A 27931-nucleotide genomic window follows, 5' to 3' on the forward strand; every position below is an offset into this window, starting at 1 on the left:
TGATCATAACATGATTGAGTTCACTATGAAAGTTGAAAAAGAGAAGCCGAAATCTGATGTGTCGGTATTTCAGTGCAGTAACGGAAATTATAGTGGCATGAGAGAGTAACTGGCCAAGGTTGACTGGAAAGGGACACCGGCATGAAGGGCCGCACAGCAGCAGTGGCTGGAGTTTATGCAAGAAGTGAGGAAGATGCAAGACAGGTATATTCCAAAAAAGAAGAAATTTTTGAATGGAAAAAGGATGCAACTGTGGCTGACAAGACAAGTCAAAGCCAAAATTAAAGCAAAGGAAAGGGCATACAAGGAAGCAAAAATTAGTGGGAAGACAGGGATTGGGAAGTTTTTAAAAGCTTACAAAAGGAAACTAAGAAGGTCATGAAGAGGGAAAAGATTAACTATGAAAGGAAGCTAGCAAATAATATCAAAGAGGATACTAAAAGCTTTTTCAAGTATATGAAGAGTAAAAGACAGGTGAAAGTAGATATAGGACCAATAGAAAATGATGCTGGAGAAACTGAAGTGGGATGGCGGAGGAACTGAACGAGTATTTTGCATCGGTCTTCACTGAGGAAGACATCAGCAGTATACCGGACACTCAAGGGTGGCAAGGAATAGAAGTGTGCACAGTCACAATTACGACAGAGGAAGTACTCAGGAAGCTGAATAGTCTAAAGGTAGATAAATCTCCCGGACCAGATGGAATGCACCCTCGTGTTCTGAAGGAAGTAGCTGTGGAGATTGCGGACGCATTAGCGATGATTTTTCAAAAGTCAATAGATTCTGGCATGGTTCCGGAGGACTGGGAGATTGCAAATGTCACTCCGCTATTTAAGAAGGGGGCAAGGAAGCAAAAATGAAATTATAGACCTGTTAGCTTGACATCGGTAGTTGGGAAGTTATTGGAATCGATTGTCAAGGATGAGGTTACAGAGTACCTGGAGGCATATGACAAGATAGGCAGAACTCAGCATGGATTCCTTAAAGGAAAATCCTGTCTGACAAAGATATTACAATTTTTTGAGGAAATTACAAGTAGGCTAGACAAGGGAGATGCAGTGGATGTTGTATATTTGTATTTTCAGAAGGCCTTTGACAAGGTGCCACACATGAGGCTACTTAACAAGATAAGAGCCCATGGAATTACGGGGAAGCTACATACGTGGATAGAGCTTTGGCTGATTGGCAGGAAACAGAGAGTGGGAATAAAGGGATCCTATTCTGGTTGGCTGCCGGTTACCAGTGGTGTTCCACAGGGGTCGTGTTGGGGCCGCTTCTTTTTACATTGTACATCAACGATTTGGATTATGGAATAGATGGCTTTGTGGCTAAGTTTGCTGACGATACAAAGATAGGTGAAGGGGCTGGTAGTGCTGAGGAAATGGACAGCCTACAGAGAGACTTGGATAGATTGGAAGAATAGGCAAAGAAGTGGCAAATTAAGTACAATGTTGGAAAGTGTATGGTTATGCACTTTGGCAGAAAAAATAAACGGGCAGACTATTATTTAAATGGGGAAAGAATTCAAAGTTCTGAGATGCAACGGGACTTGAAGTCCTTGTACAGGATACCCTTAAGGTTAATCTCCAGGTTGAGTCGGTAGTGAAGAAGGCAAATGCAATGTTGGCATTCATTTCTAGAGGAATAGAGTATAGGAGCAGGGATGTGATATTGAGGCTCGATAAGGCGCTGGTGAGACCTCACTTGGAGTACTGTGGGCAGTTTTGGTCTCCTTCTTTAAGAAAGGATGTGCTGACTTTGGAGAGGGTACAGAGAAGATTCACTAGAATGATTCCGGGAATGAGAGGGTTAACATATGAGGAATGTTTGTCTACTCTTGGACTGTATTCCTTGGAGTTTCGAAGAATGAGGGGAGATCTTATAGAAACATTTCGAATGTTGAAAGGCATGGACAGAGTGGATGTGGCAAAGTTGTTTCCCATGATGGGGGCATCTAGTACAAGAGGGCATGACATAAGGATTGAAGGGCGCCCATTCAGAACAGAAATGCGAAGAAATTTTTTTAGCCAGAGGGTGGTGAATCTATGGAATTTGTTGCCACGGGCAGCAGTGGAGGCCAAATCATTGGGTGTACTTAAGGCTGAGATTGATAGATATCTGAGTAGCCAGGGCATCAAAGGTTATGGTGAAAAGGCAGGGGAGTGGGACTAAATGGGAGAATGGATCAGCTCATGATAAAATGGCGGAGCAGACTCGATGGGCCGAATGGCCAACTTCTGCTCCTTTGTCTTATGGTCTTAGGGTTAATCCTTTCTCACACACAGAGCAGATGAATGGCCTTGTCCAGTGTCAACTTGATGTACTTGTGAACTTGTGAAATTGAGATAACCGAGTGAATCCATTCCCACTGTCTGAGCAGGTGAATCGTCTTTTCCCTGTGTAAAATCACAGGCGTGCCAGTCAGTCAGATGACCGAGTGAAGCCCTCCCAACAGCCTGAGCAAGAAGGATGGTCGATTGAGTCCCTTGCTCCACTTCTTAAATATCTAGACAGAGACAGCAAAACTGGCATGCTGTGTTTGAGATTCCTGGAGACAAATTCCTTCTCGATTTTAACCTGTAGAAAGATTTACGAAATCCATCAATGGGTGTAGGACAACATTTCAGATGAGATTACTTCAGTTGCCAAGTTTTGATCGACCCCTCATCATTTTATACACGTAAAAAGGTGCTAAATATAAACAAGGAAATTATACACTGAGGATTTGTTAAAATTATACAAAATTATGAGGATATAGATTGGATAAATGCAAGCAGTTTTTTCCATTGAGGTTGGGTGGGATGACAACCGGAGGTCATGGGTAAGCGGGGAAGGTGAAAATTTAATGGGAACATTTGGAAAAGGTCTTTACTGAAATGGTCGTGACAGTGTGGAATTAGATGTCAGCACAAGTGGTGAATATGAGCTCAATTTCACAATTAAGAGAAGTTTGATAGGTACCTGGATAGTAGGGGTATGAAGGGTAATGGTCATAGTGCAGGTACTTGCATTAGACAGCTTAAATGTTTTGTCAGCATTGACTAGATGGGCCAAATACCCTGCTTCTGTACTTAACTTCTCCATGTTTCTACGACAGAGAAGCTGGCCAAACTTGTTTCAAAGGGGAAGACAGGAGTTATAATGGAGCAGCAACGGCTGGAGTTTCTGGGAGCAATTCTGGAGCTGAGTGATCGATACATCCCAAAGAAGTGGAAGCATTGGGAAGACAGGAGGACACAACTGTGGCTAAAATGAGAAGCCAAAGCCAACATAAAAGCCAAAGAGAGGGCAAACAAAAGAGCAAACTCTATTGGGTAGCTTTTAGAAACCAACAGAAGACAACTAAAAAAAAGTCAGATGAGCTCAGTGCATGGAATCATGATATTGTAGTCATTAATGGGTCTTGGTTGCACCCAACAGTCTGAGACATTTAGAGGAACAAAATATCCCGGGCCCTCAATATCTCTTGCAAAGCAAGGTTCCCTGCACCAGTTACCTTTCAACTTTTATTTTGAGAGGCACATACAAGCTCTACATCCTCAAAATTTCACTTCTGAAGGCCTCCCACTTACAAGTACTTCTTTGCTAGAAAACAACCTGTCCCAAACCACACTTGTCAGATCCTTTCTGATACCATCAAATTTGAACTTTCTCCAATTTAGAATCTCAACCCGTGGTCCAGACCTCTCTTTTTCCATATTTACTTTGAATCTCATGGCATTATGAACATTAATTTCTGTCACCAGCCCTGGATGCAACCAAGTCCCAATAATGGCTACAATATCATAATTCCTTGTCCTGAACTCATCTGGCTTTCCTACGATGCTTCTTGTATTGTGATATACACAGCTCAGCACATTCATTGCACCATACTCAACCATTCGATTGCTGACTCTATCTGAGGTCTGAACAACATCTGACTGGTGTCAAGAAAACAACCTCTCCCTCATTGTCACAAAAACAAAGGAGCTGATTGTGGATGACAGGAGGAATGGAGACAGGCTAATCCCTATTGACATCAATGGATCTGGGGTTGAGAGGGTGAACAGCTTTAAGTTCCTCAGTATAAACATCACTAAGGATCTCACATGGTCTGTACGTACCAGCTGTGTTGTGAAAAGAGCACAGCAGCACCTCTTTCACCTCGGGTGGTTGAAGAAGTTTAGGATGGGGCCCCAAATCCTAAGAACTTTCTACAGGGACACAATTGAGGGCATCCTGACTGGCTCTATCACTGCCTGGTATGGGAACTGTACTTCCTCTAATTACAGGAAGCTGCAGAGAGTGGTGCGGACAGCCCAGTGCATCTGTAGATGTGAACTTTCCACTATTCAGGACATTTACAGAGACCGGTGTGTAAAAAGGGCCCAAAGGATATTGGGAACTCAATTCACCACAACCACAAACTGTTCCTGCTGCTACCATCCAGGAAACGGTACCACAGCAAAAGGACCAACAGGTTCCGGGACATCATCTTCCACCAGGCCATCAGACTGATTAATTGATTTCTGTGTGTAGGGTTCTCAGTAATACTAGATGGACTGTTAACTGTTAATTGCTTATTACCAAAATGGCTTCTCTGAAGTGTTATACTAAAATGGCTTCTCGTACTGTTAACTGCTGAACAAGGGGTTCTCTGTAACAGCATGTTTGGGTTATACTTAGTGATAATGGAAATTGTATTCATTTGCTAGCCAATGGAAGTCATGTCCTGTTATCTTGTATGTGTGTGCTGAGTTGAAGAGCGCGGGTTTTTTTTGGGAGGCGAGCAGACAGGACGGACGTGCGGGGAACGGACAGCAGTTCCAAGGCAGCAGATACCGGACCTCGAGGGTTCAGATGGTGGCCGGAGTCTTGGAAGGACATTGTGGATGGAATCGGAGGCGTGAGCTCCAACGTATGAAAATATTATGTGCGCAAGACTGATAAGTTACTTATGTGGCGCCTTTTCTTTTAGTTGTTGCTACTAACCCATCACCAAAATTTGCTATAAGGTATAATTCTTTACTTGCACTTGGTATATTGTTTGATATTTGTGTCGTGGCTGATCATTGGGTGCCTCACACCGTATCCGCACCAAAGCATTTGCACTGTTTGGCGGGGTAGACGGCCATTCACCCTAGACAACGGCAGTCATTTGGGGCAAAGGCTATTACATATGTTATATTGACTGTCCTATGTACAAACTATTTATTATAAGTTACTATAAATTACACCTTGCAGGTTTAGATGGAACCATAATGTAAAGATTTCTACTCTTCATGTATATGAAGAATGTATGTAATAAAGTCAGTTCACCCTCTCCACTATCTGTTCTGTCATTCTGGCTCCCGTTCCCCCTCCAACTTATTTTAACCACATCACCCCCTCCCCCCACACTAGCACTAGCAAGCCCTACCACGAAGATATTAGTCCCTTTCTTATTCTGTTCCCCTAACTAACGAATCCCCTATCACCCCTTTAACTTTCCTCTGCCAAGTAATCATCCCAAAAGTTTCTAAAGTGGTCTACCTGTTGTTGTGGAGGATGGCCACAAGAGTACTCTGCGATGGCTATTTGAACTCATTTCCCTTCTTGACTCTCACCCAGTTTTTTGTGTCCTGCACCTTGGGTGTAACTCATCTCTCTTCATGTCATATCTATCACCCCCTCTGACTCCCAGCTGATCCAGAATTCATTGATTTCAAGTTACAACTCCCTAAAGTGCAGGTTTACAAGCTGCAGCTAGATGCGCATCTTGTAGGTGAGGGCATCAGGGACATTGGAGGTCCCCCCACCTTCCCACCGATGTCCCCTCTAATTTGTAATGACCAGTGTGCACATAAATCATGTACTGTGCATTTTTTACCCAGTGACAACATGTGCACAGAGAATTTTATATAGAGAAGTATTCATTTTAACAGCTAGCAAATCACTGTCGATAAAAACTTTGATCTCCTTTGCGTTCAATCGAGTTCATCTACACTCTCTCTATGTTGCACGCTTGTAACGGGTAATGAAGGACTTTCTCACCAGCGCTTTTGCACATTGTCGATATGTGGTTTGCTTGCTAAATTACACTTTAAAAAGTCAGATTTCCAAATATCACTCCACTTCTTCCCACTTGTAAATTCTCCAGCAACTTTTGCATCACCACAATACACACAGTTAACACCAATTTCTATTTTGGACATAAATATTTCCCCTGAACCCTCCTGAGGAATTGAGGATATATAAAAAAAATCATTTTGAACCGATGTAACCTCTGGCTAAAAGAATAATTGAGACTGAATAGGAATGTTTGAGCTGAAGTAAACTCTGTCTTCAGCAGTTAGCTAAGACAGGCTCATTACCAGTTCTGTGCGGCTTGCAGAGAGACACACTGAGAGCTGATAACATTATACATTGTACCCTCATTAGTTGATAACATTATGCATTGTACCTTCGTTTGAGTAAAGGGAGGGGGTCTCGCCGATAAGGACAGTAATGAACATCTGTTTGTAATTAAGTCAGGGCCTTGCAAAGAGAATACCTGATAAGGACTGGACAGCACATCCATCTGTAATTAAAACTTTGATTTAGCAAACTCTCTTATCTAAGTAATTAAGACTGGCACCAGCAGACTTGGTGGGCGTACCAGTTCAAATAACATCTTGTAATATTAATGCATTGGGCTCACTATGTATAAGTATACGGCTGTAACCTGACTAAGTCAGTCCACTTGTCAGATGGTGGCAGTACCCTTCGACAACTGGGTCTCAAACTCCTGCAGGAGAATGCACAATAAATTGTGGTGACGATAAGAAGCTGGTTTTCCAAGTTTTACTCAGATTCAGCTTTAACATTTGGCGTCACTAAGAGGATCCCAATATAGGGAGTGCCAAGCAGACGGACTGAGTAAGTGGCTGGACCACTCTGGAGACTGTGGAGACCGACTGGGCGCCCAATAGGTATTTTACCTTTTGTCGCTCTCCGTTCGTTCCTTTGGAAATACGGTCCCTCGCCCAAGGCTGATCGCATACCTTGACGGAATCAGGGCAGAATCTGTCGGGAGACTCGTATAAGGTAGGCAAAAGTGGGCAGGAGGCAGTACTGGGTAAATTTTACTAAGTGGGCAGGAGGCAGATGTGCTGGGTAAACTACTTAGAGAACATGGGTCAATTGCATAATATTGGCTTTCCTCAGTTGATGCAATGGGTCAACATGGGCCAGGAGCAGAGTGGTCGGCTATGTGCGGAACCAAAGGAAATGGGGGAGATCTTAAATAGGTTTTTTGCGTTTGTATTTACTAAGGAAACTGGCATGAAGTCTATGGAATTAAGGGAGACAAGTAGTGAGATCATGGAAACTGTACAGATCGAAAAGGAGGAGGTCCTTGCATCTTGAGGAAAATTAAAGTGGATAAATCCCCGGGACCTGACAGGGCGTTCCCTCAGACCTTGAAGGAGACTAGTGTTGAAATTGCGGGGGCCCTGGCAGAAGTATTTAAAATGTCGCTGTCTACAGGTGAGGTGCCGGAGGATTGGAGAGTGGCTTATGTTGTTCCGTTGTTTAAAAAAGGATCGAAAAGTAATCCAGGAAATTATAGGCTGGTAAGTTTAACGTCGGTAGTAGGTAAACTCCAATCTGTTGGAGTTTTTCGAGGAGGTTACCAGGAAAGTGGATGAAGGGAAGGCAGTGGATATTGTCTACATGGACTTCAGTAAGGCCTTTGACAAGGTCCCGCATGGGAGGTTAGTTAGGAAAATTCAGTCGCTAGGTATACATGGAGAGGTGGTAAATTGGATTAGACATTGGCTCAATGGAAAAAGCCAAAGAGTGGTAGTAGAGAATTGCTTCTCTGAGTGGAGGCCTGTGACTAGTGTGCCACAGGGATCAGTGCTGGGTCCATTGTTATTTGTCATCTATATCAATGATCTGGTTGATAATGTGGTAAATTGGATCAGCAAATTTGCTGATGATACAAAGATTGGAGGTGTAGTAGACAGTGAGGAAGGTTTTCAGAGCCTGCAGAGGGACTTGGACCAGCTGGAAAAATGGCTGAAAAATGGCAGATGGAGTTTAATACAGACAAGTGTGAGGTATTGCACGTTGGAAGGACAAACCAAGGTAGAACATATAGGGTTAATGGTAAGAACAGAGGGATCTGGGAATACAGATACAAAATTCCCTAAAAGTGACATCACAGGTAGATAGGGTCATAAAGAGAGCTTTTGGTACATTGGCCTTTATTAATCAAAGTATTGAGTATAAGAGCTGGAATGTTATGATGAGGTTGTATAAGGCATTGGTGAGGCCAAAACTGGAGTATTGTGTTCAGTTTTGGTCACCAAATTACAGGAAGGATATAAATAAGGTTGAAAGAGTGCAGAGAAGGTTTACAAGGATGTTGCTGGGATTTGAGAAACTCAGCTACAGAGAAAGGTTGAATAGGTTAGGACTTTATTTCCTGGAGCGTAGAAGAATGAGGGGAGATTTGATAGAGGTATATAAAATTATGGTGGGTATAGATAGAGTGAATGCAAGCAGGCTTTTTCCACTGAGGCAAGGGGAGAAAAAAACCAGAGGACATGGGTTAAGGGTGAGGGGGGAAAAGTTTAAAGGGAACATTAGGGGGGGCTTCTTCACACAGAGAGTGGTGGGAGTATGGAATGAGCTGCCAGACGAGGTGGTAAATGCGGGTTCTTTTTTAACATTTAAGAATAAATTGGACATACATGGATGGGAGGTATATGGAGGGATATGGTCCGTGTGCAGGTCAGTGGGACTAGACAGAAAATGGTTCAGCACAGCCAAGAAGGGCCAAAAGGCCTGTTTCTGTGCTGTAGTTCCTATAGTTCAATGGTTACACAATATGTGTGTGAGTTTTCCAGACAAGGAAAAAGATTTGCGAACTTTGAGTGCAGCGCTGAATAAGAAATTGTGAAACAAAATGTGGCCATGGGGGGGGGGGGGGGAGGGGGGGCGGGTGTGAACCTGGGATATTACCTGATGAGAACAAGCAGTAAATTTGATATGGAAAAAGAACTGCAGAAAGAAGTGGAAATTGTTGAAAAAGGAATGGAAGGAAAAGACAGATGTAAAGTGGAACAGTATATTATTGGCAAGTTGAAGGAAAACTGCATGTGACAAAGGGATAGAGGTATGTACTGCAGAAGGAACGCCAAAGCTTGGGAGATGCTAAAAGCGGAGCGTGAATGGGTGGAATGGCGCCGAAAACGAGAACAGGATAAACAACATAAGCAAACCAAGGTTGGCCTAGATACAAGAGAAGGGCAGGAACGTCACACTAAACTTCGAACTGATAGGGAAACAAGGGATCCAGAACCCATGTATGGCATACCGAGCCTGTTTGAGGGCAGTCACCATGATTAGGAGTGGGCACCCACCTTACTAGGAGCCAAGTGTACCAGTGCCCCCTGAACCCCAATCCTCGGGGTACTCAGATAAGTTGGCCGCTCGGGTAAAACAGCGGTGAAGTCCCAATAGAATACCGAGGATTATTCCATGACAGGGAGGGAAGAATCCAATAAAACCCCAGAGTTAATGGCTCCACAAAGACAATTGCCCTCCCGAATGTTGCCCCCAATCCACGAGCAGGAGGAGGGACAGCCCTCAGTGATTCCTCTGTCTGCACCCTGGAAGCCTCAGAAAATGACAATGATCATGAATCAGACCCCAGATAGAAAAGAAAAACTAGCACAGTTTACTCAGTATGTCTGCAGTACTATACAAGTGTATAATGCGACCCGAGAAGATTTATTCGGTCTCAGCTGCATGATAGTCTCAACTGATGAGGGGCGGAAATGGAAAGCAGAATTGAGATACCAAACCTATCAGGAGTTACAGGCAGGAAACAATAATGAGAATGAACAGACAGACTGGATTATTCAAGCCTTGGAAACAGCTCTCCACCAACCTGTAAACCTCACTAAAGTATTTGAATGCGAAACTAAGCTTGGGGAATCGAGACCAGACTGGTGAGAGCGATTTGTGGCCTGCTACGGCACTTTCGCAGGAGACCAAGCCTTTAATGATGGGAATCCATCCCCCCAGTTGAATGCCTTACTGTTCCAATGCTTACCAACTAAGTTAGCCAGCATGATTAAAATAAATAATATGGATTGGCCTGACAATGACCGAAATCGAATGTGACGAGCTTTAACATACAGTATTATTGGGACCTGACTTTCGAATCCCCATCAACCCCGATGGGCACTAATATTAAAGGTGAATATGTTCAGTGGGAAGAAGGACGCAAGCGGACTATATCTGGGGATCAGAAATGGGAACAAAAACCTACCAAGGGACAGGTGGGGACAACAACCCGTTTAGAAACCGACAAGCAAGGATGCCACCCCTCAGGAAGACCCCAATGTAATATTGCAAGTTGCTGGAATTTCAATCCCATTTATGATTGATTTTGGGGGCAACCACAACCACTCTCAATCAGGAAATAGTATCAGAAAAGGGATTCCAGCTATCAGACGCTACAATCACTCTGTCTGGGTTCGAAGGCTTGGAACGTACGTATTCACGTACCCAGCCACTGCAGGTGGAATTCCAGGGGAACCGGTGTGGTTTCATTTACAGTCACTACCCGTCGGGGGTGTAAACTCGCCGGGAGAGACTTGCTCTGTCCGTTAGAAGTCAAGATTCTATGCACTGACATGTGTATCACCCTGGGACTAGTGAACAACCGACAGCTTCCCCAGTTTCCGACCCCACAGTGGTGGGCACTTAATCTGGACTCCACTGCGGTTAAACCCTTTCTGCCAGTGGCCGACTCTCATGTGACTCTGTGTTATGACCCTATGGGTGCTCAACTGAGGAAAGCCAATATTATGCACCCCTCGAGGGACAGAAGTTCCCAGTCATGGTGATTGGAGAGGTTCAAGGAAGAGACGGCAATGCATTTCTGGCCAAAGTTCCGGATTTCCTTTGGCGACAGACAGGACTGGTGGTTCCCCTTACCACCGTTAGGGTTTGCCCTGGGTTCAAACGAAAGAGCCCAGAGTTCCTTGCCTACACCCTGATGAAACAAGCCCCCAGTACCGAGGGAGACCGGCAAGTCTGAGGTGAAGACGGGACATCTGGTAAGACACTCTTTTAATATTGACTGAATCCAAGACATTGTACCCCGTTTCTGGGCAATTTCAGGCCATGAAGTCGGCAGCATCAACTGCCCCTCTGTCCAGATCACCGTGAAAGAAGGACAAACTCTCACAGCCATTCCGCAATACCCCCTCAAGTCCGAGGCAACATTTTATGAGGATGAAAGCTCTTTTGTGGATCCAGCAGGAAAACGATACTCTGGCTATGTGATAGTGAAGGACAGTGAAGTAATTGAGCAAGCCTCTTTTGAGGCAGCTGTCTCTGCCCAGAAGGCTGAGCTGTTTGCTCTGACTCGTGCCTGTATCCTAGCAACAGACTAAAGAGCGAACGTTTACACAGATTCCCATTATGCATTTGGAGTTGTACATGACTACGGGGCTCTCTGGGAGCATGGAGATTCCTGACTGCCTCTGGCCACCCCAGTAGTAATGCCACCTTTGAAAAAACTTACTCACCGTTCTACAGCTACCTCAAGATTTGTCTATTATTAAATGTGCAGCCCACACCTGCATGTCTGACCGGGTCACTACAGGCAATTCTTTAGCAGATAAGACAGTGAAAAGTGCAGTAGTTGTTCCCTTGGGTTCCCTTCAAGCAGCCCTCAGTGACTTAAGCAGAACGGGTTGGCCAGACATGCGGGAGGTATGTACTTTTCAGAGGGACGCCTCTGAAGAGGAGTGCAAACTGTGGTCCCAGATGGGGTGCCAGAAAGACCCAGATCTAGTTTTTACCAATATTGGTCGATTATATATATAATTGTACACACCTGGCAATGGTTGGTAACCAGTACCCTGCACACCGGGTAGGACTCCCTTGCCAGCTGGACCTTTTTCATGTTTACAAATTGATTTTATTGAATTGCCTAGAGTACATTGCTATAGATACTGCTTAGTTATTATAGATATGTTTAGTAGATGGATTCAAGCTATTACAACTACCAATAATACTGCTATGACTGTTGTGAAGGTATTATTAAGGAAAATAATTCCCAGGTATGGCCTGCCAGAGATACTGAGCTCTGACAATGACCCACACTTAGTGGCCAAAGTAAACAAAGGGGTATGTAACGAACTAGCTAGCAAGCAACAATTCCACTGTGTACACCTCCCACGGGCCGCCGGCACAGTGGAAACAGCCAATGGCACTCTGAACAGTAAATTGGCCAAACTAACAGCGGAGACTGGACTCACTTAGTTGAAGGTTCTACCTTCAGCCCTATTCCACATGAGGTTTACCCCACAGGGGGAAAACAGGGTTGTCACCAGCTGAAATCATTTATGGATGGCCCATGAGGACACCCTGGGGACCAAGACCTTGTGTACCATTGCTCCCAGAAAGTCTACCGGCAAAATCGGATATAGTCACTCAGAGACCGTAGAAGTACAAACTCTTTATTCCAAGTACCCGGTGCTTCCTCAGTTAGTTTCTCGAACAGGAACAGTCAATGACTGTTCAGGGCCAATTCACTAACTGACTAACAATTCCCCTTACACCACAGATATATCCGTCCAGATACCCCACACACAAGACAGGCTGGAGCCAAAGTTATTTACAACATGACAGCCCCTAAATTGGAGGGGAAGAGATGGGGAAATATACATGCCAACTAACCAAAATTCTCCAAGCATTACATTCAGAGATATGACAGGCTTACTAGGAAGAGAACTACCCCACAGAGAGGAGTGACTATCCCACCATAGAATCTGGGAATTGTCCTGATCAAGAACTTGGATTGAGAGAAACTCTGACCTCACTGGAGAGGACCATATCAGGTGTTACTGACCACTTCCACAGCTGTGAAACTGAAGGGGCAATCTCAGTGGATACATTGAACAGACTGCAAACATGTTACTGAAGGAACTGAGTAGAAGGACTCTCTTGGACTAAAGGAAAATGTGTTGGTTAATAGTGGTGTTCGTGTTTATGTCTTTGAGAGAGCTCACCCCAGCATCCGGAGGCTCCCATGTTAACACTTTTCTGTCTCTCTGTCATACCTATCCTGGGTTTGTGCGGAAATTCCGCAACATGGTAAAACTATGATTCCAATGTCAGTAATCCCGCTCAGCCAGAGTGAGGAACTCTCAGCCTGGGCTTTCTCAAATAACATCCGGGGAAGTGAGGTGAGGAACTGTGGTCCAGTCAGAGATGACTGTGGCTGTCAGTGTTTTGAGGGATGGTATCTCAGGCCCCCATCAAACAGAACCTCTTATACTGGGAAACGTGTATCCCGGCCATACTTGCATGTGCCCAGCAGCAGAGAGGAATAACTGAGACAGCGATTTTGGATGATCGCTTTTCACTCCGATGGAGTAGCCAGGAATTCACGAGAGATAATCAATTTGGCTACAGTACTTGAGGAGCTGGCCACAATACTGCAGGGGCCCTGACAGAAACACAGGCCCAAGTAGCAGAAATATCCACTGAAATGATTGCAATCCGGCAAACTGTCCTACAGAATCGTATGGCTTTAGGTTTTATCCTAGCTGAGAAAGGGGGAACCTGTGCTCTTATTGACACAGAATGCTGCACCTATATCACTGATGAGTCTACTAACATTACATCCCTCTCTGAGCACACTGCCAAGGAGAATCACAGCATCAAGAAAGTGGGACAGGATTTACACGTGTTAACCGAAGGGTCAAAATGGTGGTCTTCAAAGGCCTGTTCGGTAATATGTGGGGCATGATATTGCATTATAGCCTAATAGTTGTACATAGGATTGTTATAATTACTGTTGTACGCTGTTTTATGCACTGATAAGTCAATGCTGTACTCAGTTGCTTTCTCTGTAAAAAATTACAGCTTTGTTGATCATATAATGATCAAAGGGAGGGTATGATAAATTACGTAAAAGGCTTAACACTTCATTAACCAATAGCAGCCTGTTTTTCTGAAAGAAATTGCTGATGATCAACAGATGTGCTGAGCCATGCTGAGCCATATTTCTTCTTGAGGGTCGCTAGCTAGGGTTTCAGGATGCTTATCTCCTTGTGCACTCATGCGTAGAGATAGGACAGCTTCAGTCTGTTCTGTGTGTGTAAGCCATTATGACTATTTTGTAATTTGTGTATGGGGTCTTTCTTTTGTTACATTTAAAATGGCGATTTTGTTATGTTAATCTGTGGAATGCGGCTTTGTTGTGTTTTAACGCTGCAGAGAGTTTGCGCTAACAGTTTGTTTTACTTTAAATGAGATAACCAGGTTCTATTAGCCAATGGATGGTTATGTATCGTTTTGTTTTCGGATGCCATGCTGTATGATATGACTGTGGACTGAGTTTTGGCGGGGAGTCGGAGGAGAGACGAGGAGGACGGCGGACGTGCGGAGAGGCTCCGGTCGATCACTTCGGGTGGTCCCGAGCTGTGGGTCGACGGAATTCGGGTGGTCGTCTGATGTCGAACTTGAGCTCCAACAGTAGCGCGCGAAGAACTTGGACTTTGATAAGTGTTGGCACCTTTTTTTTTCCCATTACTTTCCTCTCTGTATCAAATGTATATTAATGCCCTAGAATTAGGAATATCTATAAAGTGTATGTGTTAAAATTTACTGGGTGTGCTGGCTGATGATTGATGTTTGTGATTGATTTGGGCGACGATTGACCCTGAGGGGAGTGTTGAAGCAGGTGCTGGGCGGGATTTCCCCTAGACATTCACGAGCCAATATAACGGAACGTTACATTTGTATTTAGGGGCTGTCATGTTGTAAATAACTTTGGCTCCAGCCTGTCTTGTGTGTGGGGTATCTGGATGGATATATCTGTGGTGTAAGGGGAATTGTTAGTCAGTTAGTGAATTGGCCCTGAACAGTCATTGACTGTTCCTGTTTGAGAAACTAACTGAGGAAGCACCGGGTACTTGGAATAAAGAGTTTGTACTTCTACGGTCTCTGAGTGACTTTATCCAGATTCGACTTCCACAGAATGGGAGTGGTTTTAAAGGGCTGGGCTGCTGGAAGCACATTACCAGACCTGGAGTGATTGCAACTAGGACTGACAGAGGTATAACTGGTACCTCTGGGCACATTCAGTCTCACTCCAACTATTTTCTACCTTCCTTTGCACAGGTATGTAATGTAATGTTGAAAGGACCAGTGTTTGAGTAAATGAGACTCACCAAACTTTCTCCTGACCGAATCACTGGATTCTTGGAGTCAGATGGGTCCTCGCCAGTTGATGCTGTCAATCCTCGGGCTGGTTCACTTGTTGCTGTTCCCTCCTCTTCAGTCGTGGTTTGCTTCCAATTAGGGTTTTTCTTCTAATAAATCTCTCACCACAGGTCTAACTTTAACAAGGAAGTGTCATGGTCTGGTCCGTGAAGACCGCATTGGGGTTCATGGTCTGGTCCGTGGACTCAGGACTCCGGGTCTTCCAGCTGTCTCTTGTTGGAGTTAATCATAGGCACCTGATTCCCATCTTTGCGCTTGCAATATAAGTAGCCTTGGGATTGAGTGTGGGCTGCTGGTTTGTCTCGTCAGTCCTCCTTGGAGCACCCTGCTGATGGAAGGCTAGTGAAACCATTCATGATGCGTAGGCCTGGTTGGAGGACCACCGCTTCATGAAGCCTTGTTGCCACTCATTGGAGTAGTCTTTGTGGTATGGATTCGGCTGTTTCTCGGGCCAGCTGAGTGGCTGCCAGCCACTCCAAGCTAGGTAGGGATCCGGCTGTTTCCGTAGCCAGCTGAGGTTACTAGCTGAACTGAGACTCGGAGCTTCCCCGGAGCAGAGATGGAACTGTCTGTCATTCTTTGGTGTTGTCTCTTCTTGTCCTTGCCTCTGTGGGATAAGCCAGGCCATTTTGCCACTGCCTTGCACTTGTCTTATCCCCGCCTCTGATGGGTAAGTCCGGCCGTTCTGCTGTTACCTGATGGAGAGACCTGTCCCACCTTGGTGTGGAGATTAAGTTGAGTCCCGGCTTGCGGTAGGATAAGTCGGGGCTCTATGTCTATGTTCTGTCCTGTCTCATGTTAGTGTTGTGTTAAAGATGGGTCCTGGCTAGTCAAAGGATAAGTCCCGGCTCTATGTTGATGTTCAGTTCCCAGTCTGTCTCTCAGCTCCAGCCTCCAAGTTATCAGCCTTCGCATTTCAAGACGAAGATCCCGCAGCCAAGCTCCAAGAACCCAAGCCTCAGAGATCCCTCAGCCAAGCTCCAAGAACCCAAGCCTCTGAGATCCCTCAGCCAAGCTCCAAGAACCCAAGCCTCTGAGATCCCTCAGCCAAGCTCCAAGAACCAAGCCTCAAAGATCCTTCAGCCAAGCTCCAAGACCCCAAGTCTCAAGAATCCCACGACAAGCTCAGGACCCAAGACCTCAAGCCAAGCTCAAGACCCAAGAGCCCAAGCCTCGAGGATCCCAAGCCAAGCTCCAAGAACCCAAGCCTTGAGGATCCCAAGCCAAGCTCAAGACCCTGGACCCCAGCCTCAAGCCATGTCATGTCCTTGCCTGGTTCTGGGGTTCGAGCCTCAGGCAAGACCCAGGTTCTGGGTCCTTATCCAGTCTTGGGCTCGGAGTCCAAGCCTTGTCTTGTCCCCAAGCTCAGGCCTCTAGACCCCAGCCACGTCCTGTCCTGAAGCCATGTCAGAGGCAAGACTCAGTTTCTGGGTCTTTGTCCAGTCTCGGGCTCGGAGTCCAAGTCTTGTCTCCTAGTCCATGGTTCCTAGTCCTGGTCCTGCTTTCCCTAGCACAAGTCTGTGTTCTTGTCCCTGCTCCTTGCCTGAATCCTGTCACGTCCCTACTCTAATCAAGACCTCTTCCTTGTACCTCAGTGTCTGTGTCTTGCATTTGGGTCTGTTTCAGCACCCCATTGTGACAGAAATATAATAAGGCCATAAGACAAAGGAGCAGAAGTAGGCCGTTCGGCCCATCGAGTCTGCTCCACCGTTTTATCATGAGCTGATCCATTTTATCCTATTTAGTCCCACTGCCCCGCCTTCTCACCATAACCTTTGATGCCCTGGCTACTCAGATACCTATCAATCTCTGCCTTAAGTACACCCAATGACTTGGCCTCCACTGCTGCCCGTGGCAACAAATTCCATAGATTCACCACCCTCTGACTAAAAAAATTTCTTCGCATTTCTGTTCTGAATGGGCGCCCTTCAATCCTGAAGTCATGCCCTCTTGTACTAGACTCCCCCATCATGGGAAACAACTTTGCCACATCCACTCTGTCCATGCCTTTTAACATTCGAAATGTTTCTATGAGGTCTCCCCTCATTCTTCTAAACTCCAAGGAATACAGTCCAAGAGCAGACAAACGTTCCTCATATGTTAACCCTCTCATTCCTGGAATCATTCTAGTGAATCTTCTCTGTACCCTCTCCAACGTCAGCACATCCTTTCTTAAATAAGGAGACCAAAACTGCCAAAGTACTCCAAGTGAGGTCTCACCAGTGCCTTATAGAGCCTCAACATCACATCCCTGCTCCTATACGCTATTCCTCTAGAAATGAATGCCAACATTGCAGTCGCCTTCTTCACTACTGACTCAACCTGGAGGTTCATTTTAAGGGAATCCTGTACGAGGACTCCCAAGTCCCATTGCATCTCAGAACTTTGAATTCTCTCCCCATTTAAATAATAGTCTGCCCGTTTATTTTTTCTGCCAAAGTGCATAACCATACACTTTCTAACATTGTACTTCATTTGCCACTTCTCTGCCCATTCTTCCAATCTATCCAAGTCTCTCTGCAGACTCTCCGTCTCCTCAGCACTACCGGCCCCTCCACCTATCGTCGTATCGTCAGCAAACTTAGCCACAAAGCCATCTATTCCATAATCCAAATCGTTGATGTACAATGTAAAAAGGAGCGGCCCCAACACTGATCCCTGTGGAACACCACTGGTAACCGGCAGCCAACCAGAATGGGATCCCTTTATTCCCACTCTCTGTTTCCTCCCATTCAGCCAACGCTCTATCCACGTATGTAACTTTCCTGTAATTCCATGGGCTCTTATCTTGTTAAGTAGCCTCATGTGTGGCACCTTGTCAAAGGCCTTCTGAAAATCCAAATATACAACATCCACTGCATCTCCCTTGTCTAGCCTACTGGTAATTTCCTCAAAAAATTGTAATAGGTTTGTCAGGCAGGATTTTCCTTTAAGGAATCCATGCTGAGTTCTGCCTATCTTGTCATATGCCTCCAGGTACTCTGTAACCTCATCCTTGACAATTGACTCCAACAACTTCCCAACCACCGACATCAAGCTAACAGGTCTATAATTTCCTTTTTGCTTCCTTGCCCCCTTCTTAAATAGCGGAGTGACATTTGCAATCTTCCAGTCTTCCGGAACTATGCCAGAATCTATCAACTTTTGAAAGATCATCGTTAATGCCTCCGCAATCTCCACAGCTACTTCCTTCAGAACACGAGGGTGCGTTCCATCTGGTCCGGGAGATTTATCTACCTTTAGACTATTCAGCTTCCTGAGTACTTTCTCTGTCGTAATTGTGACTGCGCACACTTCTCTTCCCTGCCACCCTTGAGTGTCCGGTATCCTGCTGTCTTCCTCAGTGAAGACTGATGCAAAATACTTGTTCAGTTCCTCTGCCATCTCCTCATCTCCCATTACAATTTCTCCAGTATCATTTTCTATCGGTCCTATATCTACTCTCACCTGTCTTTTACTCTTTATATACTTGAAAAAGCTTTTAGTATCCTCTTTGATATTATTTGCTAGTTTCCTTTCATAGTTAATCTTTTCTCTCTTAATGACCTTCTTGGTTTCCTTTTGTAAGGTTTTAAAAACGTCGCAATTCTCTGTCTTCCCACTAATTTTTGCTTCCTTGTATGCCCTCTCCTTTGCTTTAATTTTGGCTTTGATTTCTCTTGTTAACCACGGTTGCATCCTTTTTCCACTCGAAAATTTCTTCTTTTTTGGAATATACCTGTCTTGTGCATTCCTCATTTCTCGCATAAACTCCAGCCACTGCTGCTCTGCCATCTTTCCCGCCAGTGTCTCTTTCCAGTCAACTTTGGCCAGTTCCTCTCTCATGCCACTGTAATTTCCTTTACTCCACTGATACACCGACAAATCAGATTTTGGCTTCTCTTTTTCTAATTTCACAGTGAACTCAATCATGTTATGATCACTGCCTCCTAAGGGTTCCTTCACCTCAATCTCTCCAATCACCTCTGGTTTATTACACAATATCCAATCCAGTACAGCCGATCCCCTAGTGGGCTGAACAACAAGCTGTTCTAAAAAGCCATCTCGCAGATATTCTACAAATTCTCTCTCTTGAGATCCAGTGCCGACCTGATTTTTCCAGTCTACTCGCATGTTAAAATCCCCCACAATTATCATAACACTGCCCTTCTGACAAGCCTTTTCTATTTCCAGTCGTAATTTGTAGTCCACATCCCTGCAGCTGTTTGGAGGCCTATAAATAACTGCCATCAGGGTCCTTTACCCCTGCTATTCCTTAGCTCAACCCATAAAGATTCTGCACCTTCCGATCCTATATCACCTCTTTCTAATGATTTAATATCATTTCTTACCAATAAAGCCACGCCTCCCCCTCTGCCTACCTTCCTATCCTTCCGATACACCGTGTATCCTTGGACGTTCAGCTCCCAGAGACATGCATCCTTTAGCCAGGTCTCAGTGATGGCCACAATATCATACCTGCCAATCTGTAGCTGTACAACAAGATCATCCACCTTATTCCTTATGCTGCGTGCATTTAAGTACAACACCTTAAGACCAGTATTTGATACTTTTTGCTTTGATTTCACTGCAACTTTATTGCACTGCAACTCATCCCAATGGCTACACATTTGCCCCATCACCTGCCTGTCTTTCCTGACATCTTTACTGCTCACTATCTTAGATTTATTTCCGTTTTCCCCTTCCTCCGCTCTATCATTCCAGTTCCCATCCCCCTGCCAAATTGGTTTAAACCCTCCCTAACAGCTCTATTAAACTTTCCCGCCAGGATATTGGTTCCCTTCGGGTTCAGGTGTAACCCGTCCTTTTTGAACAGGTCATACTTTCCCCAGAAGAGATCCCAATTATCCAAGAATCTGAAGCCCTGCCCCCTACACCAGTCTCTCAGCCAGGCATTCATCTGCCTGATCTGACTACTCTTGCCCTCGCTAGCACGTGGCACAGGTAGCAATCCCGAGATTACTACCCTGGAGGTCCTGCTTCTCAGCTTCCTTCCTAACTCCTGGAAATCTCTCTTCAGGACCTCCTCCTTTGTCCTATCTATGTCATTGGTACCAACATGTACCAAGAAAACTGGCTGCTCACCCTCACCCTTTAGAATATTCAGGACCCGATCCGAGACATCCTGTGCCCTGGCACCTGGGAGGCAACACACCATGCGGGTATCTCTGTCAGGGTCACAGAATCTCCTGTCTGTTCCCCTGACTATGGAATCCCCCACGACTACCGCATTTCTCTCCTCCCTCCTTCTCTCCTGCACAACAGCGCCAGGCTCAGTGCCAGAGACCCGGTCACCGTGGGCATCAGGTCATCCCCCTCAACAGCATCCAGAACAAGATATTGGTTGCTGAGTGGGACAGCCACAGGGGTGCTCTCCACTATCCGGGCATTTCTCTTCCCTCTCTTGACAGTGACCCACATTATGATGCACATTAACAGTACAAAAGAGAACTAAACATTTCCGCTTAATGTTACTAAGAACAAAACTGACTGAAATTTAAACATTGAAGGCAGACATAATGATCTCAGTGAACAATCTTTTATTGTCCCTCACACATCGCAAAACGATATGGGGTAATAAGCAGCCATCACTCAGTGATGGTAAGACAAAAGACACAGGAACAGAATTAGGTGATTCGACCCATCTGGTCTGCCCCACCACCCAAAATGGCTGCTTGTTATTCCAACACCATATTCCTGCCTTCCTCCTGTAACCCTGAAGCTACTTAGCAGTCATGAATATATTAATCTCTGTCATAAATATACCCAAATGGCAGACTCAACCAACCTCTGCGGTAACAACTTCCACACATCAGACATATTTTGGCCAAAAATGTTTTCTCATCTCAGCTTTAAAGTGAAGCATCTTTATACTGAATCACAGACTCTCCATCTAATGCAAACATCCTCTCCATGTCCACTGTATCCAGGCTTTTCAGCATTCGGAGGGTTTACTTAACTATACATCCCTCCACCACCCCCACCGTCCCTCTGAACTCCATTGAGCACAGGTCCAGAACCATCAAATGCTCCTCATAGATAACGCCGATAATTCCTGAGATTATTCTTCTAAACCTTGTTAGCAACAACTGTGTTGAACACATTTCCAGGAATAACAGACAAATTGGTACCAGGACAATTTACAGGGAAAAGTTGTGCTTTCTTTACTGTTCTACTGTCACAGAACAAGCCATTTCCATTCCCAGGTTAAAACAGGTCCATTTCAGGAAATATAAACCAGTCCAGGGTGAATGTAATAGAAAGAAACTGGAATTACCAGAAATGCTCAGCAGGTAAGGAACAGCTGTGGGGAGAGGAACGGACATTACAATTCGGGTTGTTAATGTTTCGTCAGAATGACTGCGGATATTTTCAGGTTTTAGTGCAATCTCCAACAACTTGATATTCTGCTTGATTTTCCCCGATTCACAGACAGTTGACAGTGAGGGGGGATTTCCAAACACAGTTTGAACATCAAACTCACGGATCTATTTCTATTGTTGTAAACATGGAACAGCCCATTTACTCATAGCCTCTACCTGTGAGGATGGAATGGGAACTCATCCTCTCCTCAGATTACCAATCATTGCTTCCAAAGGAACTCCAGAAACAAACATCTGATCCCTGAACATCTGATACTCACTCAACACCTCATAAACCTGGGCAGCTCGATCCCCGGGTCCATTATACCTGGATCAAAAACTGTGATATCCCAGGACCCAACCTCACAGAGTCACACAGCTGAATCTGCCTCTCTCCGACCCTGAGAGTCTCACACATCATCCCCGCATCTCACACAGGTAATGCAATCCGGGATTTCCCCATAACCAATGTCCAGCTGCTCGAAATTTCTGCTTCACTGCAGAAAGATGACCATCCAGCCCCATCTGTAGAAGGAGTAACCAAAGTCAAAGCCAAAACACCAACAGTTCCACATGCCTGGAATGTAGATCACAGGATTGTAGCCCAAGCACCAATTCTCCCAGTACTCTTTGCTGCCAGTAAAATGCTGCAGCGTGTCAGCCAGTCACAGTTCACAACTAGACTCTCCCCACCAATGCACAACAGAACTGGAACCTGATGATCCTCTGGCATTCCAGCTAACAAAAACCGATTCTGGAAATAACTCAGCGAGGCCAAATATGCAAAAGAACACTTCACAATGAAGACAAAGGTTAGAAGAAAGATTGCTGATATATAACATTGAGGTGGTGGGATACAGGGTGGACTGAGGTGGACCCAGGTGGTTAATGCATATCACTGAAGTGGGGGTGAGGAGACTGGACAGAGGTTGAACAAGATGGGCAGGGATGAGCAGATGGAACCAGGTGGGAGAAGAGATCAAGGACAATCACTGATGGCCCTCCAGAAATGCACAGATACTGAATGAATAGTACATATTACTGTATAAAAGATTCTAAAATGACAAAGTTAGAACAAACAACAAGAACTTAGTCATATATACTTTGACCCTCCCCAAATTTTTATCAACACACCAGAGAAAGTTTCCCATCCGGACACTTCTCGCTTTTGCATGGTAACTACTCTGGCCGTGTCTGCGAGGAACTGCAGAGACCTTTGGATACAGATCTTGTCTTGTGCACACTGTACCAACTGCCATCGCTGAGTTCTAAACGTCCAGAAGCAGTGTGTGGTTAAGTGCCTTGCTCATGGACACAACACACTGCTTGGACTGAGGCTCAAACTCACGACCTTCAGATTGCTAGTTCAACAGCTTAACCACTTGGCCATGTGCATATCACAGAAACGATTCTCGCCTCTAGACTTCCCAGTCCGTCGGTAAAGCAGTCAGTGGGACGTTCTCCTTTTTCACCTACCCCAATCGGGGAGAAGACACAACAGCCATAAAGCTCAAAGTACAAATGCAAGGTGCCTCAGGAAGCGAGGCGAGTTGGGGGAAGTTAATGGGACTCAGTGGCCAACATCAGATGCCCCAACACAACATGGAGGAAGCATCATCACCCATCCGGGGACGGTAGCACACGCCACGTGATCTTGCGTCACAAAGCGGAGGGCAGGGAGATCTGCGGCACACAGCCTCACGTGACCTTTTGGCGGGACTTCCATTTCAATTCTGCGGAAATAGACAGGCTGGTCTCCTGGTTTGGATCGTTCAATGCAGATTAAGTGAAGTCTGCACATTTCTGACACGCCCAGATAACTGCAAAATAAATTAGTATTTGCCCTCAGTCTGGGGCTCATGGCCGGCATCGGATCTCCCTGCTCTGGATCGGTCTTAATACTCACTGATGGGAAAGTGATATCTTCGACCCACAGGCGGTGAATCCGACCCCCGGCTCCGCGACCTAAGAGGTGCCGATCGCGCAGAAGGTCCGCTTCAGCATTGAGCGGAAAGGAAAACACCGCTCACCTGGAGACAGTGAGCATGCGCAAAGTGATTGTTGCATCATCCGGAAGGCGGGGCCTCGGAAACAGATGCGCAGATGCTGCCCATCTCTGGTTAAATGGGAGGGGCAAACGGGATCACGTGACTGGTGGGGTCTCCCACCTGCGGCAGAGACTCCAGCTTCCCACTACCCTATTGAAAGAAACAAAATTGCCACTCACATCTCCTCTCACTTTAAATGTATTGGACATTTCAACCCCCAGGAAAAATATATCGTCTGTCCATCTATTCCTCTCATCATCTTATAAACGTCTATCCAGTTTCACCCCAGCCTGCGCCGCTCTGGAGAAAACAACCCAAGTTTGTTCAACCTCTCGTTATAGCTCATGCCCTCTAATCCAAACAGTATCGTGGCAAACCTCTTCTGCGCCCTCTCCAAAGCCTCGACATCCTTCCGAGAATGGGGGCGACCAGAACTGTGTGAAACACTCCAGATGTGGTCTAACTAGTTTTATGCAACTTTTTAGAAACGAACCAGCAGCAATTGAGTTCAAACTGGATTCATCTCCTGTGGATTATATGAAGCGATAGCCACACACATTCGTTATGGTTCCGTGTACCGATGATCAACCCACTCTTATGGGCATAGGACACTTCCAAGCCTCAGCTGCGACAAACTGAAGCTGGAGATTCTGGACCACACAGTAGCAGCAGCAGCGAAGCAGGCATTTCAGTAGTTTCTCCACATGTTCCTCCGTGCTCTCACGTCCGTCTCCATCAAATCAGGATTGTGCACGGCACCCCACTTGACAAATAACAGACATCACCACCGGAGTGGCCGCTGCGAGCTGCGTCGCGCCGCTATCTTCCGCCTTCTCCTGTTCCTGTTCCTCGGGATTCAATGGCACTCAGGCCAAAAAGACATTCCCGAGACTGCCAACAACAAAATTTTAAACTTTGCTGTCTCCTCAAATAAAACGGACACCCAGAGATTCGTCGGCCTCTTAGGCTACTGGCGGCAGCATATACCTCACTTTACCATGCTTCTCAGACCCCTCTATACGATCTCCCACAAGAAGGCCACATTCCTATGGGGACCCGAGCAACAAGCTGCTTCCGATACCGCGAAGCAAGCTGTGGAACAAGCACTGCTACTTGCTCCCCGCCAGGCAGGTGTCCGTTTTGAATTGTAGGTTTCGGCCAGTGAGAAGATCGCCGAATGGAGCCTCTGGCAGAAGACCCAAGGGCGCAGATTCCCGCTTGGTTTCTGGACCAAGTCTCTTTCTGAAGCTGCCGCGCGCTACAGCCCATTCGAGCGCCAGTTGCTGGTCTGTTACTTGGTGCTCCTCGCCACCGAACACCAAACAGGCAGCGACCCTGTCGTCCTTCGCCCCCAGCTGCCCATAATGCAGTGGGTCAAGTCCCCCGATTCCACCCACAAAGAGGGTCGTGTCCAGAGGTACTCCATAGTAAAGTGGAAGTGGTATATTGCGGACTGGGCCGAACCCGGTCCAGAAGGGGTCAGCCGCCTCCACGAAAAGATTCTGTCATTCCTGCAGTCCAAGGACCCAGCCCCAGACATACCCGAAATCCGGCCTTCCCCTGTGTCCAGGGGCCAACCATTCGACTCCCTCGACCCTGATCACAAATTTCATGCCTGGTTCACAGACGGATCCAGCCGCTGGAAGGGAGAAAACAGTATTGGAAGGCGGCGGCACTTCATCCCGCCACGGGCAAAATTTTAACCATAGAGGGAGCGGGTGGGTCCAGCCAACTTACCGAGCTGGCGGTAGTAGCCCTTACCCTGCGGGATACGACCGGCTCAGTCCACATTTATACCGACTCTTGGGCAGTGACGAACGGTATGGCTGTGTGGATAGCCCGGTGGCAGGAGATGCGGTGGGAAATTCATGGACGTCCCCTTTGGGAACAGCAGCACTGGCGGTTCATTTGGGACCAGGCTGCCCACAGAAAAATTTCTGTCCATCACGTGGATGCCCAAACCCAGAGAAACACTGACGAAGGCATACATAACGCCGCTGTGGACCAGGCTGCCCAAATATGCCGCGCCACCACTTCCCCACCAGAAACCGACGGTCACACCGCAAAGGTGGACATCTAGGTGCCGACAATACACGGTGTTGGGCAGAGCAATTTGGAGTCGCCCTCACGCTAGATCAATGTAAGACCTCTGTTGCCAACTGCCCCATCTGCCAACAGGTGAAACCATGGGGCTGGCCGACAGGGCCGCCGAGTCACATTCCTCGCGGGACGGGAGCGGGTCGCATATGGCAGATTGAATATATTGAACCGCTCCCACGCCAAAATAAAAAGCAGTACGCTCTGACGACGGTGGACACGTACTCTGGTGTCCTGGTTGCAGTGCCCTGTGACAGGGCCGGCCAGAACAAAGCCATCAAAGGATTACAGTACCTCACTTCCATTTATGGAGTCCCGTGGGAGGTACAATCCGATCAGGGCTCGCACTTTGCTGGGGCCAAAGGTCAGAGCTGGGCTGCTGAGGCGGGGATCTCGTGGCTGTTCCATATACCCTATCACCCACAGGCATCGGGATTAATTGAGAGGATGAATGGCCTGCTTAAAGAAAAAACTACGCACGCTAACGCCCTTTCGCACACTGCAGGGGTGGTTGAGCGTGCTGCAGCAGGCCGTTGACCGGTTAAATACGCTGCCGACCGGCCGCGGGGCGGGAGTCCCCGCTGTCCTGCCACACTCCCCATCCCCGGATTTAGAAAACACCGAACCCCCCGAGACGGAAGACTCGGGTAGAGTATGCATACGTTTGCCACAAGGATCTCCCCGGAAAGAAGTTGTCACGCGCCGTCCGGGTGACACCCGTTGGGTAGCGATTCCGGGTAAAACTGACTTGTCTTGTTTACATACGCGACAACTAATCCGACGAGAATGAGTCTGTTCCTGACCCCCTACAGGACAATGGCGTTACTCCAGTCATCCCTCCTGGTCACCGCGATGATCCGCTTCGGGACAGCTGCCAGCACCTTCCTCAGGGTCGCTTACGACTTCGCCAGCACCACCAACAGATCGGACTGCTGGATCTGCATGCGAATCCCAGCACACACCGATCCCGCTGGATGACTCTGAAATTAACTGTTTACACAGACTGTTTGCTCCTGTGGGTTTTGGTATATCTGTTTGGGGCCCCTAATGCCAGTCTCCCACCACTCCCCTCACCACTACATAACATCTCTTCCAGCGATCCCCGATAGGGTGCGTGCTTCAGTAACTGACCTCCACCCGAGTCCCGACCCTCAGGGTTATCCCTTAGCCAGTGAGCAGACCCAGGGAATGTTGATGCAGGCTCCGAAATGAGCACAGTTCCAACCTTTCAGCTGGCCACAGCGACTGTGAGCGAGACTGGTATCCGGGCGCTCCAGTGACCACTGCCGACGGTGCCGCTAAACTGGGGGCTCCCTGGACTTTGAATGGGACCCACTGGATTTCCGGCCACCGCGGCTACCTGTGGCTCCCCGCGAGCTGGGCCGGTTGTTGCCTTCCAGCATATGTAGTGCCCTTCATCCAACCCCCTGAACGATCTGGGGTTGCACTAGGCATACAGTGGCCACCGGGACAAGAGGGCCATTACAGAGGCGGGGAAGTTCTGGATGATAGCCTTTCCCAGATATGGCACGGCCCAATTGTCCCGTGAGGTGATCCGGATGACCAGCGTGCTCGAGACGCTGGCCAGCGACACGGCAGTGGCACTGCAACACACCGAAGATGCCCTCAACCGAACGGCGGCAGAGCTCGCCCTGTAGAATCGACAGGCCCTGGATTACCTACTCGCGGCTGATGGTGGTACCCGTGCAGTGACTGCACGTTTATCCCTGACGAGTCGACTAACATCACCTACTTGGCTACTCACATTCGGGACACGGTGGCTAAAATTCAAAAATCGAGGAACCAGATCCTGCAGCACCACACCTCATGGAGAAACTAGTGGCCGTCTGGGGGTGGTGGACAACTGTCATCCTGTCATCCACTGGTCGATTACACTCATTCTCGTTATCAGCGCTGTGTGTATACTATGTTGTGTTTGCCAAATTATTAAGGGCCTTTCTTTAGTTCTATATAGTCACATAAAGCATTAACCTTAGAAATAGTTAAGTGTAAGACTTCCATTAAGATATATTACTTTCCTTCTCACTGTGTTATATATAATGCTTGAGCAGGGGCGTGGCTTCCGAGGGTTGGACTGTATTGGAGGGGTCGGGACTGTTACGTGACAACACTGCCCTGGTCGGAAGACACGTCACCTGCCAATCA

At 46.7% G+C, this 27931-nt stretch overlaps 1 protein-coding gene across 2 annotated transcripts in view; it reads left to right on the forward strand.

Annotated features, from left to right (window-relative positions):
- LOC140207157 (uncharacterized) overlaps positions 1 to 14566 on the forward strand; it is a 61137-nt gene extending 46571 nt beyond the window's left edge. The window contains exon 3 of one of the 2 annotated variants that reach the window (XR_011888518.1): positions 14296 to 14566. The gene's annotated coding sequence lies outside the window, so the exon portion shown is untranslated. Of the gene's footprint in view, positions 1 to 3097; positions 5307 to 14295 lie in introns of those variants that run through there. The other variant, XR_011888515.1, reaches the window with a different exon arrangement.
- The last annotated feature ends 13365 nt before the right edge of the window (positions 14567 to 27931 follow it).

Source organism: Mobula birostris, chromosome 13 (genome assembly GCF_030028105.1).
Source record: "Mobula birostris isolate sMobBir1 chromosome 13, sMobBir1.hap1, whole genome shotgun sequence".
NCBI classification, from domain to species: domain Eukaryota; kingdom Metazoa; phylum Chordata; class Chondrichthyes; order Myliobatiformes; family Myliobatidae; genus Mobula; species Mobula birostris.